Genomic DNA, 16,681 nt, shown 5'->3' on the forward strand with positions numbered 1-16,681 from the left:
GGATGGACTGCCGAGTGCCGACACAGAGGTAGCTACAGCCGTGGACTACCGTACTGTACTGTGTCTGCTGCTAATATAGACTGGATGATAATGAGATGTAGTATGTATAAAGAAGAAAGAAAAAAAAAACCACGGGTAGGTGGTATACAATTATGGATGGACTGCCGAGTGCCGACACAGAGGTAGCTACAGCCGTGAACTACCGTACTGTGTCTGCTGCTAGTATAGACTGGATGATAATGAGATGTAGTATGTATAAAGAAGAAAGAAAAAAAAAACCACGGGTAGGTGGTATACAATTATGGATGGACTGCCGAGTGCCGACACAGAGGTAGCTACAGCCGTGAACTATCGTACTGTGTCTGCTGCTAGTATAGACTGGATGATAAATAATGATATAAAAAATATATATATATCACTACTGCAGCCGGACAGGTATATATTATATAATGACGGACCTGCTGGACACTGTCTGTCAGCAGAATGAGTTTTTTAATTTTTATAGAATAAAAAAACACCACACAAGTCACACGACGAGTGTACTTTTTCAGGCAGACATTCAATCACAATATACTATACTGGTGGTCAGTGTGGTCAGGTCACTGGTCACAGTGGTCAGTGGTCAGTCACACTGGCAGTGGCACTCTGGCAGCAAAAGTGTGCACTGTTTAATATGTACTCCTGGCTCCTGCTATAACCTATAACTGCTCCCCAGTCTCCCCCACAATTAAGCTGTGTGAGCACAGTCAGATATTATACATAGATGATGCAGCACACTGGGCTGAGCACAGATATGGTATGTGAGTGTGACTGAGTCACTGTGTATCGTTTTTTTCAGGCAGAGAACAAGAACAGAACGGATTATTAAATAATAATAAATTATAAAACTGCACTGGTGGTCAGGTCACTGGTCATCAGTCACTAGTATAACTCCTCCTAAGCTCCAGTAAGTAAATGAAGTGTCTCACTCTCACTCTCCTATCTATTTTAATTTCTAAACGGAGAGGACGCCAGCCACGTCCTCTCCCTATCAATCTCAATGCACGTGTGAAAATGGCCGCGACGCGCGGCTCCTTATATAGAATCCGAGTCTCGCGATAGAATCCGAGCCTCGCGAGAATCCGACAGCGTGATGATGACGTTCGGGCGCGCTCGGGTTAACCGAGCAAGGCGGGAAGATCCTAGTCGCTCGGACCCGTGTAAAAAAACATGAAGTTCGGGCGGGTTCGGATTCAGAGAAACCGAACCCGCTCATCTCTAATTGTAACACATTTTGAAATTAAATACACTTTTTTTGTATAATCTTGGCCAAAATTATTGTTTACCCACTATACCCAGGTGACCTTATAGTCAGGATTTACCTGACTATGGGTTACCTGAACATGGTGGGTAAACTCATAACCCTAGCCAAGATTATGCGAAAAACCTCCATTTGATTGCAGCATTTATTACAAAATGTATTACAGTTCAAATTAGTAACGTTTAAATTAGTGATGTGCACCGGAAATTTTTCGGGTTTTAGTGTTTTGGTTTTGGATTCGGTTCCGCGGCCGTGTTTTGGATTCGGACGCGTTTTGGCAAAACCTCCCTGAAAATTTTTTGTCGGATTTGGGTGTGTTTTGGATTCAGGTGTTTTTTACAAAAACCCCTCAAAAACAGCTTAAATCATAGAATTTGGGGGTCATTTTGATCCCATAGTATTATTAACCTCAATAACCATAATTTCCACTCATTTTCAGTCTATTCTGAACACCTCACACTATTATTTTTAGTCCTAAAATTTGCACCGAGGTCGCTGGATGGCTAAGCTAAGCGACCCAAATGGCCGACACAAACACCTGGCCCATCTAGGAGTGGCACTGCAGTGTCAGACAGGATGGCAGATTTAAAAAATAGTCCCCAAACAGCACATGATGCAAAGAAAAAAAGAGGTGCACCAAGGTCGCTGGATGGCTAAGCTAAGTGACCCAAGTGGCCGACACAAACACCTGGCCCATCTAGGAGTGGCACTGCAGTTTTCTAGCGAGAGGATGAGTGCTTCCATCCTCATGTGAATCTGAACCACTAGCCATGAACATAGGCCAGGGCCTCAGCCGTTCCTTGCCACTCTGTGTCGTAAATGGCATATTGGCAAGTTTACGCTTCTCATCAGACGCTTTTAATTTAGATTTTTGGGTCATTTTACTGAACTTTTGTAGTATACTTGACGACACAGAGGTAGAGCAATGGACTACTGTACCGTACTGCTATATATATACTGGTGGTCAGCAAAATTCTGCACTGTCCTCCTGTTATATACTGCACACAACTAAAATGCAGCACAGGTAAGGATGCATAGTATACTTGACAACACAGAGGTAGAGCAGTGGACTACTGTACCGTACTGCTATATACATACTGGTGGTCAGCAAAATTCTGCACTGTCCTCCTACTATATACTGCGCACAACTAAAATGCAGCACAGGTATTGATGGATAGTATACTTGACGACACAGAGGTAGAGCAGTGGACTACTGTACCGTACTGCTATACATATACTGGTGGTCAGCAAAATTCTGCACTGTCCTCCTACTAAATACTGCGCACAACTAAAATGCAGCACAGGTATGGATGGATAGTATACTTGACGACACAGAGGTAGAGCAGTGGACCACTGTACCGTACTGCTTTATATATACTGGTGGTCATCAAAATTCTGCACTGTCCTCCTACTATATACTGCGCACAACTAAAATGCAGCACAGTTATGGATGGATAGTATACTTGACGACACAGAGGTAGAGCAATGGACTACTGTACCGTACTGCTATATATATATACTGGTGGTCAGCAAAATTCTGCACTGTCCTCCTACTATATACTGCGCACAACTAAAATGCAGCACAGGTATGGATGCATAGTATACTTGTATTTGTGGGAACTTTGTGGTCAGCGGTGAGGTTACTTTCGGTCAATCGCTGACCACAAAGTTCCCACCATTGGTTACAATGGAGCGCATAGGCGCTACATTGTAACATTGCCGTGTGCTGCCTGTCATACACTACAGGAGCACACAGCCAATCAGGAGGGTGCCACAACGTGGCGCTCCCTGATTGGCTGATGGAACCGTCTTAGGCATAAGTCAGAGGGGGTTCCTGGCATTCGGGGAAAGGGGTCCCATGTGAAAACATGGGGCCCCTTTCAGTGCGAGGTCGGGTGTCCGTTTTTTTATTTTGCAAAGTACCTGGATTACAAATGGATTAAAAGAGGAGCCTTCTACACTGGATTTTGTGAGTATAATTTTTTCAACAGGTACACCATGGATTCTACATGGAGAAGAGGACCGACCCTCGTGTGAACATAGGTAAGTATGTGTATATGGAGGTGTGGATGTATGTATTAAAGTTTTACTTTCAAGGTGTGTGTCTTATGTTTTTATTGGGGTATTTTTTTTGTAGTAGTACTACAGGTACCAGCGGGCCCGGTTTTCCTCCACATGCTGGTACTTGTAGTTCTCCAAGTACCAGCTTGCGGGGGAGGCTTGCTGGGACTTGTAGTACTGCTACTAAAAACAATATTCATTTTTTGACATAAAGGCTATCAGCCTCCCATCCGCAGCCCTTGGATGGGGGGGACAGCCTCGGGCTTCACCCCTGGCCCTTGGGTGGCTGGAGGGGGAGGGACCCCTTGATTGAAGGGGTCCCCACTCCTCCAGGGTACCCTGGCCAGGGGTGACTAGTAGGTTATGTAATGCCAGGGCCGCAGGGACCTAGATAAAAGTGTCCCCCGGCTGTGGCATTATGTATCTGGCTAGTGGAGCCCGGTGCTGGTTTCAGAAATACGGGGGACCCCTACGCTTTTTGTCCCCCGTATTTTTGGAACCAGGACCAGGCGCAGAGCCCGGTGCTGGTTGTTTAAATATGGGGGAACCGCTGACATTTTTTCCCCCATATTTTTTCAACCAGGACCGGCTCAAAGAGCCCGAGGCTGGTTTGGCTTAGGAGGGGGGACCCCACGCAATTTTTTTTTTTATTTTAACACTGATTTCATTTTTTAAAAAGCTGCACAATGAAGCCCAGCATGGATCTCTCAGATCCGGCCGAGATTCATTGTATTAAAGTCGGCAGTGTTTTACAAGTCACTCACGTAAAACACTGCAAAAAAAAACGAATGACATCGACATCGGTAAATCCGAAAATGCAGAATACGACAGCTTAGTAAATTAGTCGTAATAAATTCAAAAAGTTGCAACTTTACACTTTCGATGTCATTCGTGATTGAACTTTGAACTCAGACGGGAAAATACGAATTTTAGTGAATATACCCCACAGTCTCTCACGACATGTAAAATATAAACATCAAGGGGACGTTACTGTCCTATCAGTACAAGGAATAGAACATATAAAATGAGCAGATAGAGGGTGGAACAGATTTAATTAACTATGCAAAAGAGAGGCATTTTGGATATTCTCATTAAATACTATGTCTCCTATGGGTCTTAATGAGACAATAGAGATGAATAATGTATAATAGATTGAGTTTACTACTCTCAATAGATTATATACCCACATATCATCCTATTTTTCCTTTCTTCTGTTCCCAATCTGGCCCTAGTTAGTAGCATATTAAGAAATTATTTTTTGACTCATTCTATACATATGAACATTGGCCTATGACTACACTCACTCTTTCGTGACGGGGAGTCATCTTATTATTCTAGAAACTCTATCGTCAGTGTAAAATTGTTTTTCCTCACATCCTTCTTTTGTCTTTTCCATACCAGTGATTATTTAGCTCTCCCAGACATTTTAGCGATGTGTGTAAGAAACAGCACCTGTGTCCCCCTCCCCCCCATATATAAAATAGGCCAGTGAAAAAAATGAGGGGGCATGGCTTCATGGGGATGGAGCGTGGCCTCAAAATAATACCAATTCATATTACGCTGTACAGTAGTCTTCATTATTAAAATTACGCTGCACAGTAGCACCACTTACACAAATTACGCCAGGTAGAACCCCTGTCACACATTACGCCAGGTAGAGCCTCATTTTACACATTACTCCAGCTAGATCCCCATTTTACACATTACTCCAGGTAGAGCCCCTATCACACATTTTGCCAGGTAGAGCCCCCTTTTACACATTATGACAGGTAGAGTCCCCTGTTACACATTACGGCAGGTAGAGTCTCCTTTTACACATTACAGCAGGTAGAGTCTATTTTCCTCATTACGGCAGGCAGAGTCCCTTTTTACACATTACGGCAGGTAGAGGAGGTTGTCGGGCTGCACTGTTACTCTGAGGGGGGGATCGGATGTTACAGTCACGGCTAATTGTAAGCCTGGGGGGAGACTTTAAACAATGATGGTGGCAGGGATAGGGGGGTCGGGCATTACAGTCTGTGGGTCACTGTAAGCTTTTTTTGGGGGGACGCTAAACTGCAGTGGCGGCAGGGAGATGGGAAGGGGGTTGGGCATAGGGGCAGATCCAGAAAAAAATTACAGGGGGGGGCACCATGACTTGGGGAGTACTTTGTGTGCCAAAGGCAACCATGCTCCTGGGAAAGTGGGTGTGGCCCCAAAATAATAGGCTTGGTATCAAAGGGAATGCTGTATCCACAAACAAGTGAGTGACAGGAATGGTTGATGGGGAGAGATAGTGGATGATAGAGAGAAGGTGATGGGGAGAGACAGAGGGTGACAGGGAGAGGAAGAGTGTGACGGGGAGAGGGTTATGCTTTGGAGAGGGTAACAGGAGAGAGAGGCGGATGTGGAAATAGTGATGCAGGGGAGAGGCAGTGTGTGAAAGTAGAGGGTGACAGGGAGAGGCAGTGAATGATGAGAGGGAGAAGGTGATGGCAGAAGCACCGGAGAGAACGATGATCACAGCCCATGGGTCACTGTAAGCTTTTTTGGGGGGGACTTTAAACTGCAGCAGCAGCAGGGAAACGGGAAGGGGATCGGGCACAGGGGTGGATCCAGAAAAAAATGACAAGGGGGGGGCACCTCAACTTGGGGGGTACTTTGTGTGCCAAAGGCATGCACGCTCCTTGGAAAGTAGGTGTGGCCCCACAATAATGGGCGTGACATTAAAAGGAATGCTGTATCCACAAGCAAGTGGGTGACAGAAATGGTTGACGGGGAGAGACAGTGGGTGATAGGGAGAAGGTGATGGGGAGAGACAGAGGGGGACCGGGAGAGGCAGAGTGTGACAGGGAGAGGGTGATGCTTTGGAGAAGCAGAGGGTAATTGGAGAGAGAGGCGGATGTGGAGATAGTGATGCAGGGGAGAGGCAGTGTGTGAAAGTAGAGGGTGACAGGTAGAGGCAGTGGATGATGAGAGGGAGAAGGTGATGGCAGAAGCACCGGAGGGATCAGTGATCACAGCCCACGGGTCACTGTAAGCTTTTTTGAGGGGGACTTAAAACTGCAGCGGCAGCAGGGAGACGGGAAGGGGGTCGGGCACAAAGGCGGATACAGAAAAAAATTACAAGGGGGGCACCATGACTTGGGGGGTACTTTGTGCGCCAAAGGCAAGCACGCTCCTGAGAAAGTGGGTGTGGCCCCACAATAATTGGTGTGGCTTCAAAGGGAATGCAGTATCCACAAGCTAGTGGCAGACAGGAATGTTTGATGGGGAGAGACAGTGGGTGACAGGGAGAAGGTGTTGGGGAGAGACAGAGGGCGATAGGGAGAGGCAGAGGGTAACAGGAGAGGCAGATGTGAAGACAGTGATGCTGTGGACAGGCAGTGTGTGAAAGGAGAGGGTGACAGGGATAGGCAGTGAATGATGAGAGGGAGAAGGTGATGGAAGAAGCAATGGGAGACAGGGAGAGGGTGACAGAGAGAGACAGTGGGTGACAGGAAGAGGGTTGGGTGACAGGTAGAGGCAATGGATGACACCAGGTAGACGTTGACGGGGAGAGGCAGTGGATGATATATAGGGCACTGGGCTGGATTGGAAAGAGGCAGTGATATGGTGGGAAGGGGTGGCACTATGCTGGAGAAGGGGGTACAATGGGCTTAATAGGGGATGGTAGAGTGGGAGACATTGGGATAGAAGGGGGGTCAGTGAGATGGTGGGGGACACTAGGCTGGATGGGAAGGGGGCAGGAGGATCCCTGTGACTGAACTGGCTGGGAGGTTCTTGGTGGGGGGCAATAAGATCAATGGGTGCAGTGGGCTGGTGGGGGACACACAGAGAATTACCCCATACCCACTGACTGTTGATTTATCCCTGCCATGGGAACTGTTCCCTGGTACCGGCCTTGAGATGAGTGGACAAATGGTACCAGTGGTAGGATGGGGAGTGGACCTTTATCTGAGGTCAGAGATGGAGATCTGGGTGCAGGCGGTGAGCAGCAGGATGCTGGCCACAGTCACACTATGGAGCCGGATGGCGGGAGGAGCTGGAGACCTGGATGCAGGTGAGGAGCAAGACTCCGGCCACAGTCACAGCAGCAGGATGCCGGCTGCAGTCACATTCAGGAATTCAGGAGCTGGACAGGAGGAGGAGCTGGAGATCCGGGTGTAGGCAGACAGCAGGATGCCAGCAGCAGTCACAGCAGCAGGACGCACCCTGGACAGGGGGGACTCAGAGAGGATGCACATGCTGAAATCTGTTCCCAGTTGGCCACCATACAGAAACAGGAAGCATTTCAGCGCAGTCTAGCAACAGGACTGCACCATCTGCGCACATACGGCGGTGTCCACAGAGGGTGGAGTGTCCCATTATCCCCATCAGTGTTGCTGCACTATCAATAAAAAAAAAATCTTCGAAACAACAGGGGAGGCCTTGGTGGACCCTGTGTATGGTGTATTAATGATTTAACCCACTACACCATACGGTTCTTTTGAGAAAGTGTTCTGCTGGGATCTAATGTTATATTTGATATTGAACACCTACATGGTTCAACCCTTTATAGAAACTATGACTCACTTTGTATGATCATGCAATATACTACACACTGTTTATTGTCTCACCAACTAGATTGAATGTCAGAGATAAAAGGGTTATGTATCTTAACGAATAAGTATTAATTAAATAAATAACATAAAAACTAAAGTAGTGCCTGGGAGTCAAACTCAGGCCTCTGGGTGTAGTGCATCAACACCTCAACTCACTAGGCTATTTAGCCTTCTAAGAAAAGGTGCTCCTGGAACTTAATGTTAACGTTGAATAGATATATGCCGTTATATTTTTAAACATATGTTTCTATGTGAAGACAAAGACTCGCCAAAATTTCTCAGTGATGCCTTATAATTTTTTTTTATTTTTTATGAGAGATACTTTCTGAATAAGTGGATATTAGTGAACTCCACTTTGGGTACCTGCTTCATTATCCATGACGCAGGTGTTAATACTACTACAATAATGAACTAAGATAGCTGATTGGACCTTGACACCCTTAAAAGGGACTATTTGGATTACCCATTCTAACTACTCCTTCTGATGAAACCGCCAGAGTGCAATGGTGGAGAAACACATTAAGGATAAGACTGACGGCCTCCTTACCGTCCACTGTGCTCCTTTGAGTGATTGCCGGTATTTATCACAGAGACGGACAACGGTGTATTAGCCGTGGCCTCCCTCCCGCTACTTGCTGCAGAGACTTTGCAATATCTATTCGGTTACCTTTAGCCAACCAAGCTGCATGGATTAAAAGCTAATACATATCCCGGATGTCTACTAACAGGAAAAGGTGAGCATAGGAACTGTGAGTGGGAGGTAGTAGCATACCTCTGGCAGAATCAACACATTTCCCTGTTACACTGCAATTGTCTGGCTGATTAAAGATCTGTGATCACTCAGACAACCTGATGACTGTACAAAGAACTGAAGCTTGCTAACTAATTACACTGGCATACCTCCCAACATGACCATCTCCAGGAGGGACATAATGCTCTGCTTCTGGACTTTTCTCTAAATTTATGATTGTTGTCATCTGTGTTGAACAGGTAATGGATAAGAAAGGTGTTTCACTACAGGTGATAGCAATCATACCCTAAGAAGGAAGTCCAGAAGCATAGCATTCTGTCCCAACTGGAGAGGGTCATGGGGGTCATTCTGACCCATTCGCACGCTGCTGTTTCGCAGCGGTGTGAATGGGTCGGTTCTGCACATGCATGGCGACCGCCATGCGCAGGCGCGTCGTTGCCCAGCAACGGCTGCCGCTGGGCAACGACGAGAAGAACAAAGAAAGCGATTGCTACCGCGATCGCAAGAAGATTGACAGGATGAAGGCATTCCGGCGGCATCAACTGACAGTTTTCTGGAAGTGGTGCAGCAAACGCAGGCGTGTCCAGGCCTTTGCAGGGCGGGTGTCTGATGTCAATACCGGGACCTGACAGGCTGAAGACATCGCAGCGGGTAAGTAACTCCAGAGCTACTCAGAAACTGCACAAAATGTTTTTGCATAGCTCGGCTGCACAAGCGTTCGCAGCCTTGCTATGCAAAAAACACCTCCCCCATAGGCGGCGTTTAGTTGATTGCACGGGCAGCAAAAAGTTGGTATGGGCGATGAACTCGGATTGACCCCCATGTTGGGAGGTATGCAGTGATGTAAAGGCAACTGGTCGTGTATATATCTATACAATGGCCCTCAATCCGAGTTGTTCGCTCGCTAGCCGCTTTTCGCAGCAGTGCACATGCTAAGCCGCCGCCCTCTGGGAGTGAATCTTAGCTTAGCAAAATTGCGAACGAAAGATTCTCAAAATTGCGAATAGAAAATTCTTAGCAGTTTCTGAGTAGCTCGGGACTTACTCAGCCACTGCGATCAGTTCAGTCAGTTTCGTTCCTGGTTTGACGTCACAAACACACCCCGCGTTCGCCCAGACACTCCTCCTTTTCTCCAGCCACTCCCGCGTTTTTCCCAGAAACAGCAGCGTTTTTTCACACACACACATAAAACGGCCAGTTTCCGCCCAGAAACACCCACTTCCTGTCAATCACACTCCGATCACCAGAACGAAGAAAAAACCTCATAATGCCGTGAGTAAAATATCAAACTTCTTAGCAAATTTACTTGGCGCAGCCGCAGTGCGAACATTGCGCATGCGCAGTTAGCGGAAAATCGCACCAAAGCGAAGGAAAATAACGAGCAAACAACTCGGAATGAGGGCCATTGTTATAACCCCAGTACTGTATTTTTATGTTATTGTGTAATTTTATAAAACCTTCTGTGTCCTGATTAGAGATGAGCGGGTTCGGTTTCTCTGAAACCGAACCCGCACGAACTTCATGTTTTTTTCACGGGTCCGAGCAGACTCGGATCCTCCCGCCTTGCTCGGTTAACCCGAGCGCGCCCGAACGTCATCATGACGCTGTCGGATTCTCGCGAGACTCGGATTCTATATAAGGAGCCGCGCGTCGCCGCCATTTTCACACGTGCATTGAGATTGATAGGGAGAGGACGTGGCTGGCGTCCTCTCCATTAGAAATTAGATTAGAAGAGAGAGAGAGATTGTGCAGAGTCAGACAGAGTTTACCACAGTGACCAGTGCAGTTGTTGTTAGTTAACTTTTATTTATTTTAATATAATATATCCGTTCTCTGCTATATCCGTTCTCTGCCTGAAAAAAAACGATACACAGCAGCAGCCAGTCACACAGTGTGACTCAGTCTGTGTGCACTCAGCTCAGCCCAGTGTGCTGCACATCAATGTATAAAAGGCAAAGCTTATAATAATTGTGGGGGAGACTGGGGAGCACTGCAGGTTGTTATAGCAGGAGCCCCCAGGAGTACATAATATTATATTAATTTAAAATTAAACAGTGCACACTTTTGCTGCAGGAGTGCCACTGCCAGTGTGACTAGTGGTGACCAGTGCCTGACCACCAGTATAGTAGTATATTGTTGTATGTATTGTATACTATCTCTTTATCAACCAGTCTATATTAGCAGCAGACACAGTACAGTGCGGTAGTTCACGGCTGTGGCTACCTCTGTGTCGGCAGTCGGAACTCGGCAGGCAGTCCGTCCATCCATAATTGTATTACAATATATACCACCTAACCGTGGTATTTTTTTTTCTTTCTTTATACCGTCGTCATAGTGTCATACTAGTTGTTACGAGTATACTACTATCTCTTTATCAACCAGTGTACAGTGCGGTAGTTCACGGCTGTGGCTACCTCTGTGTCGGCAGTCGGCAGGCAGTCCGTCCATCCATAATTGTATTATTATTATAATATATACCACCTAACCGTGGTTTTTTTTTCATTCTTTATACCGTCATAGTGTCATACTAGTTGTTACGAGTATACTACTATCTCTTTATCAACCAGTGTACAGTGCGGTAGTTCACGGCTGTGGCTACCTCTGTGTCGGCAGTCGGCAGGCAGTCCGTCCATCCATAATTGTATTATTATTATAATATATACCACCTAACCGTGGTTTTTTTTTCATTCTTTATACCGTCATAGTGTCATACTAGTTGTTACGAGTATACTACTATCTCTTTATCAACCAGTGTACAGTGCGGTAGTTCACGGCTGTGGCTACCTCTGTGTCGGCAGTCGGCAGGCAGTCCGTCCATCCATAATTGTATTATTATTATAATATATACCACCTAACCGTGGTTTTTTTTTCATTCTTTATACCGTCGTCATAGTGTCATACTAGTTGTTACGAGTATACTACTATCTCTTTATCAACCAGTGTACAGTGCGGTAGTTCACGGCTGTGGCTACCTCTGTGTCGGCAGTCGGCAGGCAGTCCGTCCATCCATAATTGTATTATTATTATAATATATACCACCTAACCGTGGTTTTTTTTTCATTCTTTATACCGTCGTCATAGTGTCATACTAGTTGTTACGAGTATACTACTATCTCTTTATCAACCAGTGTACAGTGCGGTAGTTCACGGCTGTGGCTACCTCTGTGTCGGCAGTCGGCAGGCAGTCCGTCCATCCATAATTGTATTATTATTATAATATATACCACCTAACCGTGGTTTTTTTTTCATTCTTTATACCGTCGTCATAGTGTCATACTAGTTGTTACGAGTATACTACTATCTCTTTATCAACCAGTGTACAGTGCGGTAGTTCACGGCTGTGGCTACCTCTGTGTCGGCAGTCGGCAGGCAGTCCGTCCATCCATAATTGTATTATTATTATAATATATACCACCTAACTGTGGTATTTTTTTTTCTTTCTTTATACCGTCGTCATAGTGTCATACTAGTTGTTACGAGTATACTACTATCTCTTTATCAACCAGTGTACAGTGCGGTAGTTCACGGCTGTGGCTACCTCTGTGTCGGCAGTCGGCAGGCAGTCCGTCCATCCATAATTGTATTATTATTATAATATATACCACCTAACCGTGGTTTTTTTTTCATTCTTTATACCGTCGTCATAGTGTCATACTAGTTGTTACGAGTATACTACTATCTCTTTATCAACCAGTGTACAGTGCGGTAGTTCACGGCTGTGGCTACCTCTGTGTCGGCAGTCGGCAGGCAGTCCGTCCATCCATAATTGTATTATTATTATAATATATACCACCTAACCGTGGTTTTTTTTTCATTCTTTATACCGTCGTCATAGTGTCATACTAGTTGTTACGAGTATACTACTATCTCTTTATCAACCAGTGTACAGTGCGGTAGTTCACGGCTGTGGCTACCTCTGTGTCGGCAGTCGGCAGGCAGTCCGTCCATCCATAATTGTATTATTATTATAATATATACCACCTAACCGTGGTTTTTTTTTCATTCTTTATACCGTCGTCATAGTGTCATACTAGTTGTTACGAGTATACTACTATCTCTTTATCAACCAGTGTACAGTGCGGTAGTTCACGGCTGTGGCTACCTCTGTGTCGGCAGTCGGCAGGCAGTCCGTCCATCCATAATTGTATTATTATTATAATATATACCACCTAACCGTGGTTTTTTTTTCATTCTTTATACCGTCGTCATAGTGTCATACTAGTTGTTACGAGTATACTACTATCTCTTTATCAACCAGTGTACAGTGCGGTAGTTCACGGCTGTGGCTACCTCTGTGTCGGCAGTCGGCAGGCAGTCCGTCCATCCATAATTGTATTATTATTATAATATATACCACCTAACCGTGGTTTTTTTTTCATTCTTTATACCGTCGTCATAGTGTCATACTAGTTGTTACGAGTATACTACTATCTCTTTATCAACCAGTGTACAGTGCGGTAGTTCACGGCTGTGGCTACCTCTGTGTCGGCAGTCGGCAGGCAGTCCGTCCATCCATAATTGTATTATTATTATAATATATACCACCTAACCGTGGTTTTTTTATACCACCTAACCGTGGCAGTCCGTCCATAATTGTATACTAGTATCCAATCCATCCATCTCCATTGTTTACCTGAGGTGCCTTTTAGTTCTGCCTATAAAATATGGAGAACAAAAAAGTTGAGGTTCCAAAATTAGGGAAAGATCAAGATCCACTTCCACCTCGTGCTGAAGCTGCTGCCACTAGTCATGGCCGAGACGATGAAATGCCAGCAACGTCGTCTGCCAAGGCCGATGCCCAATGTCATAGTACAGAGCATGTCAAATCCAAAACACCAAATATCAGAAAAAAAAGGACTCCAAAACCTAAAATAAAATTGTCGGAGGAGAAGCGTAAACTTGCCAATATGCCATTTACCACACGGAGTGGCAAGGAACGGCTGAGGCCCTGGCCTATGTTCATGGCTAGTGGTTCAGCTTCACATGAGGATGGAAGCACTCAGCCTCTCGCTAGAAAACTGAAAAGACTCAAGCTGGCAAAAGCACCGCAAAGAACTGTGCGTTCTTTGAAATCCCAAATCCACAAGGAGAGTCCAATTGTGTCGTTTGCGATGCCTGACCTTCCCAACACTGGACGTGAAGAGCATGCGCCTTCCACTATTTGCATGCCCCCTGCAAGTGCTGGAAGGAGCACCCGCAGTCCAGTTCCTGATAGTCAGATTGAAGATGTCAGTGTTGAAGTACACCAGGATGAGGAGGATATGGGTGTTGCTGGCGCTGGGGAGGAAATTGACCAGGAGGATTCTGATGGTGAGGTGGTTTGTTTAAGTCAGGCACCCGGGGAGACACCTGTTGTCCGTGGGAGGAATATGGCCGTTGACATGCCAGGTGAAAATACCAAAAAAATCAGCTCTTCGGTGTGGAGGTATTTCACCAGAAATGCGGACAACAGGTGTCAAGCCGTGTGTTCCCTTTGTCAAGCTGTAATAAGTAGGGGTAAGGACGTTAACCACCTCGGAACATCCTCCCTTATACGTCACCTGCAGCGCATTCATAATAAGTCAGTGACAAGTTCAAAAACTTTGGGTGACAGCGGAAGCAGTCCACTGACCAGTAAATCCCTTCCTCTTGTAACCAAGCTCACGCAAACCACCCCACCAACTCCCTCAGTGTCAATTTCCTCCTTCCCCAGGAATGCCAATAGTCCTGCAGGCCATGTCACTGGCAAGTCTGACGAGTCCTCTCCTGCCTGGGATTCCTCCGATGCATCCTTGCGTGTAACGCCTACTGCTGCTGGCGCTGCTGTTGTTGCCGCTGGGAGTCGATGGTCATCCCAGAGGGGAAGTCGTAAGCCCACTTGTACTACTTCCAGTAAGCAATTGACTGTTCAACAGTCCTTTGCGAGGAAGATGAAATATCACAGCAGTCATCCTACTGCAAAGCGGATAACTGAGTCCTTGACAACTATGTTGGTGTTAGACGTGCGTCCGGTATCCGCCGTTAGTTCACAGGGAACTAGACAATTTATTGAGGCAGTGTGCCCCCGTTACCAAATACCATCTAGGTTCCACTTCTCTAGGCAGGCGATACCGAGAATGTACACGGACGTCAGAAAAAGACTCACCAGTGTCCTAAAAAATGCAGTTGTACCCAATGTCCACTTAACCACGGACATGTGGACAAGTGGAGCAGGGCAGGGTCAGGACTATATGACTGTGACAGCCCACTGGGTAGATGTATGGACTCCCGCCGCAAGAACAGCAGCGGCGGCACCAGTAGCAGCATCTCGCAAACGCCAACTCTTTCCTAGGCAGGCTACGCTTTGTATCACCGCTTTCCAGAATACGCACACAGCTGAAAACCTCTTACGGCAACTGAGGAAGATCATCGCGGAATGGCTTACCCCAATTGGACTCTCCTGTGGATTTGTGGCATCGGACAACGCCAGCAATATTGTGTGTGCATTAAATATGGGCAAATTCCAGCACGTCCCATGTTTTGCACATACCTTGAATTTGGTGGTGCAGAATTTTTTAAAAAACGACAGGGGCGTGCAAGAGATGCTGTCGGTGGCCAGAAAAATTGCGGGACACTTTCGGCGTACAGGCACCACGTACAGAAGACTGGAGCACCACCAAAAACTACTGAACCTGCCCTGCCATCATCTGAAGCAAGAAGTGGTAACGAGGTGGAATTCAACCCTCTATATGCTTCAGAGGTTGGAGGAGCAGCAAAAGGCCATTCAAGCCTATACAATTGAGCACGATATAGGAGATGGAATGCACCTGTCTCAAGTGCAGTGGAGAATGATTTCAACGTTGTGCAAGGTTCTGATGCCCTTTGAACTTGCCACACGTGAAGTCAGTTCAGACACTGCCAGCCTGAGTCAGGTCATTCCCCTCATCAGGCTTTTGCAGAAGAAGCTGGAGGCATTGAAGAAGGAGCTAACACGGAGCGATTCCGCTAGGCATGTGGGACTTGTGGATGCAGCCCTTAATTCGCTTAACAAGGATTCACGGGTGGTCAATCTGTTGAAATCAGAGCACTACATTTTGGCCACCGTGCTCGATCCTAGATTTAAAGCCTACCTTGGATCTCTCTTTCCGGCAGACACAGGTCTGCTGGGGTTGAAAGACCTGCTGGTGACAAAATTGTCAAGTCAAGCGGAACGCGACCTGTCAACATCTCCTCCTTCACATTCTCCCGCAACTGGGGGTGCGAGGAAAAGGCTCAGAATTCCGAGCCCACCCGCTGGCGGTGATGCAGGGCAGTCTGGAGCGACTGCTGATGCTGACATCTGGTCCGGACTGAAGGACCTGACAACGATTACGGACATGTCGTCTACTGTCACTGCATATGATTCTCTCAACATTGATAGAATGGTGGAGGATTATATGAGTGACCGCATCCAAGTAGGCACGTCACACAGTCCGTACTTATACTGGCAGGAAAAAGAGGCAATTTGGAGGCCCTTGCACAAACTGGCTTTATTCTACCTAAGTTGCCCTCCCACAAGTGTGTACTCCGAAAGAGTGTTTAGTGCCGCCGCTCACCTTGTCAGCAATCGGCGTACGAGGTTACATCCAGAAAATGTGGAGAAGATGATGTTCATTAAAATGAATTATAATCAATTCCTCCGCGGAGACATTGACCAGCAGCAATTGCCTCCACAAAGTACACAGGGAGCTGAGATGGTGGATTCCAGTGGGGACGAATTGATAATCTGTGAGGAGGGGGATGTACACGGTGATATATCGGAGGGTGAAGATGAGGTGGACATCTTGCCTCTGTAGAGCCAGTTTGTGCAAGGAGAGATTAATTGCTTCTTTTTTGGGGGGGGGTCCAAACCAACCCGTCATATCAGTCACAGTCGTGTGGCAGACCCTGTCACTGAAATGATGGGTTGGTTAAAGTGTGCATGTCCTGTTTTGTTTATACAACATAAGGGTGGGTGGGAGGGCCCAAGGATAATTCCATCTTGCACCT

Source organism: Pseudophryne corroboree, chromosome 11 (genome assembly GCF_028390025.1).
Source record: "Pseudophryne corroboree isolate aPseCor3 chromosome 11, aPseCor3.hap2, whole genome shotgun sequence".
NCBI classification, from domain to species: Eukaryota; Metazoa; Chordata; class Amphibia; order Anura; family Myobatrachidae; genus Pseudophryne; species Pseudophryne corroboree.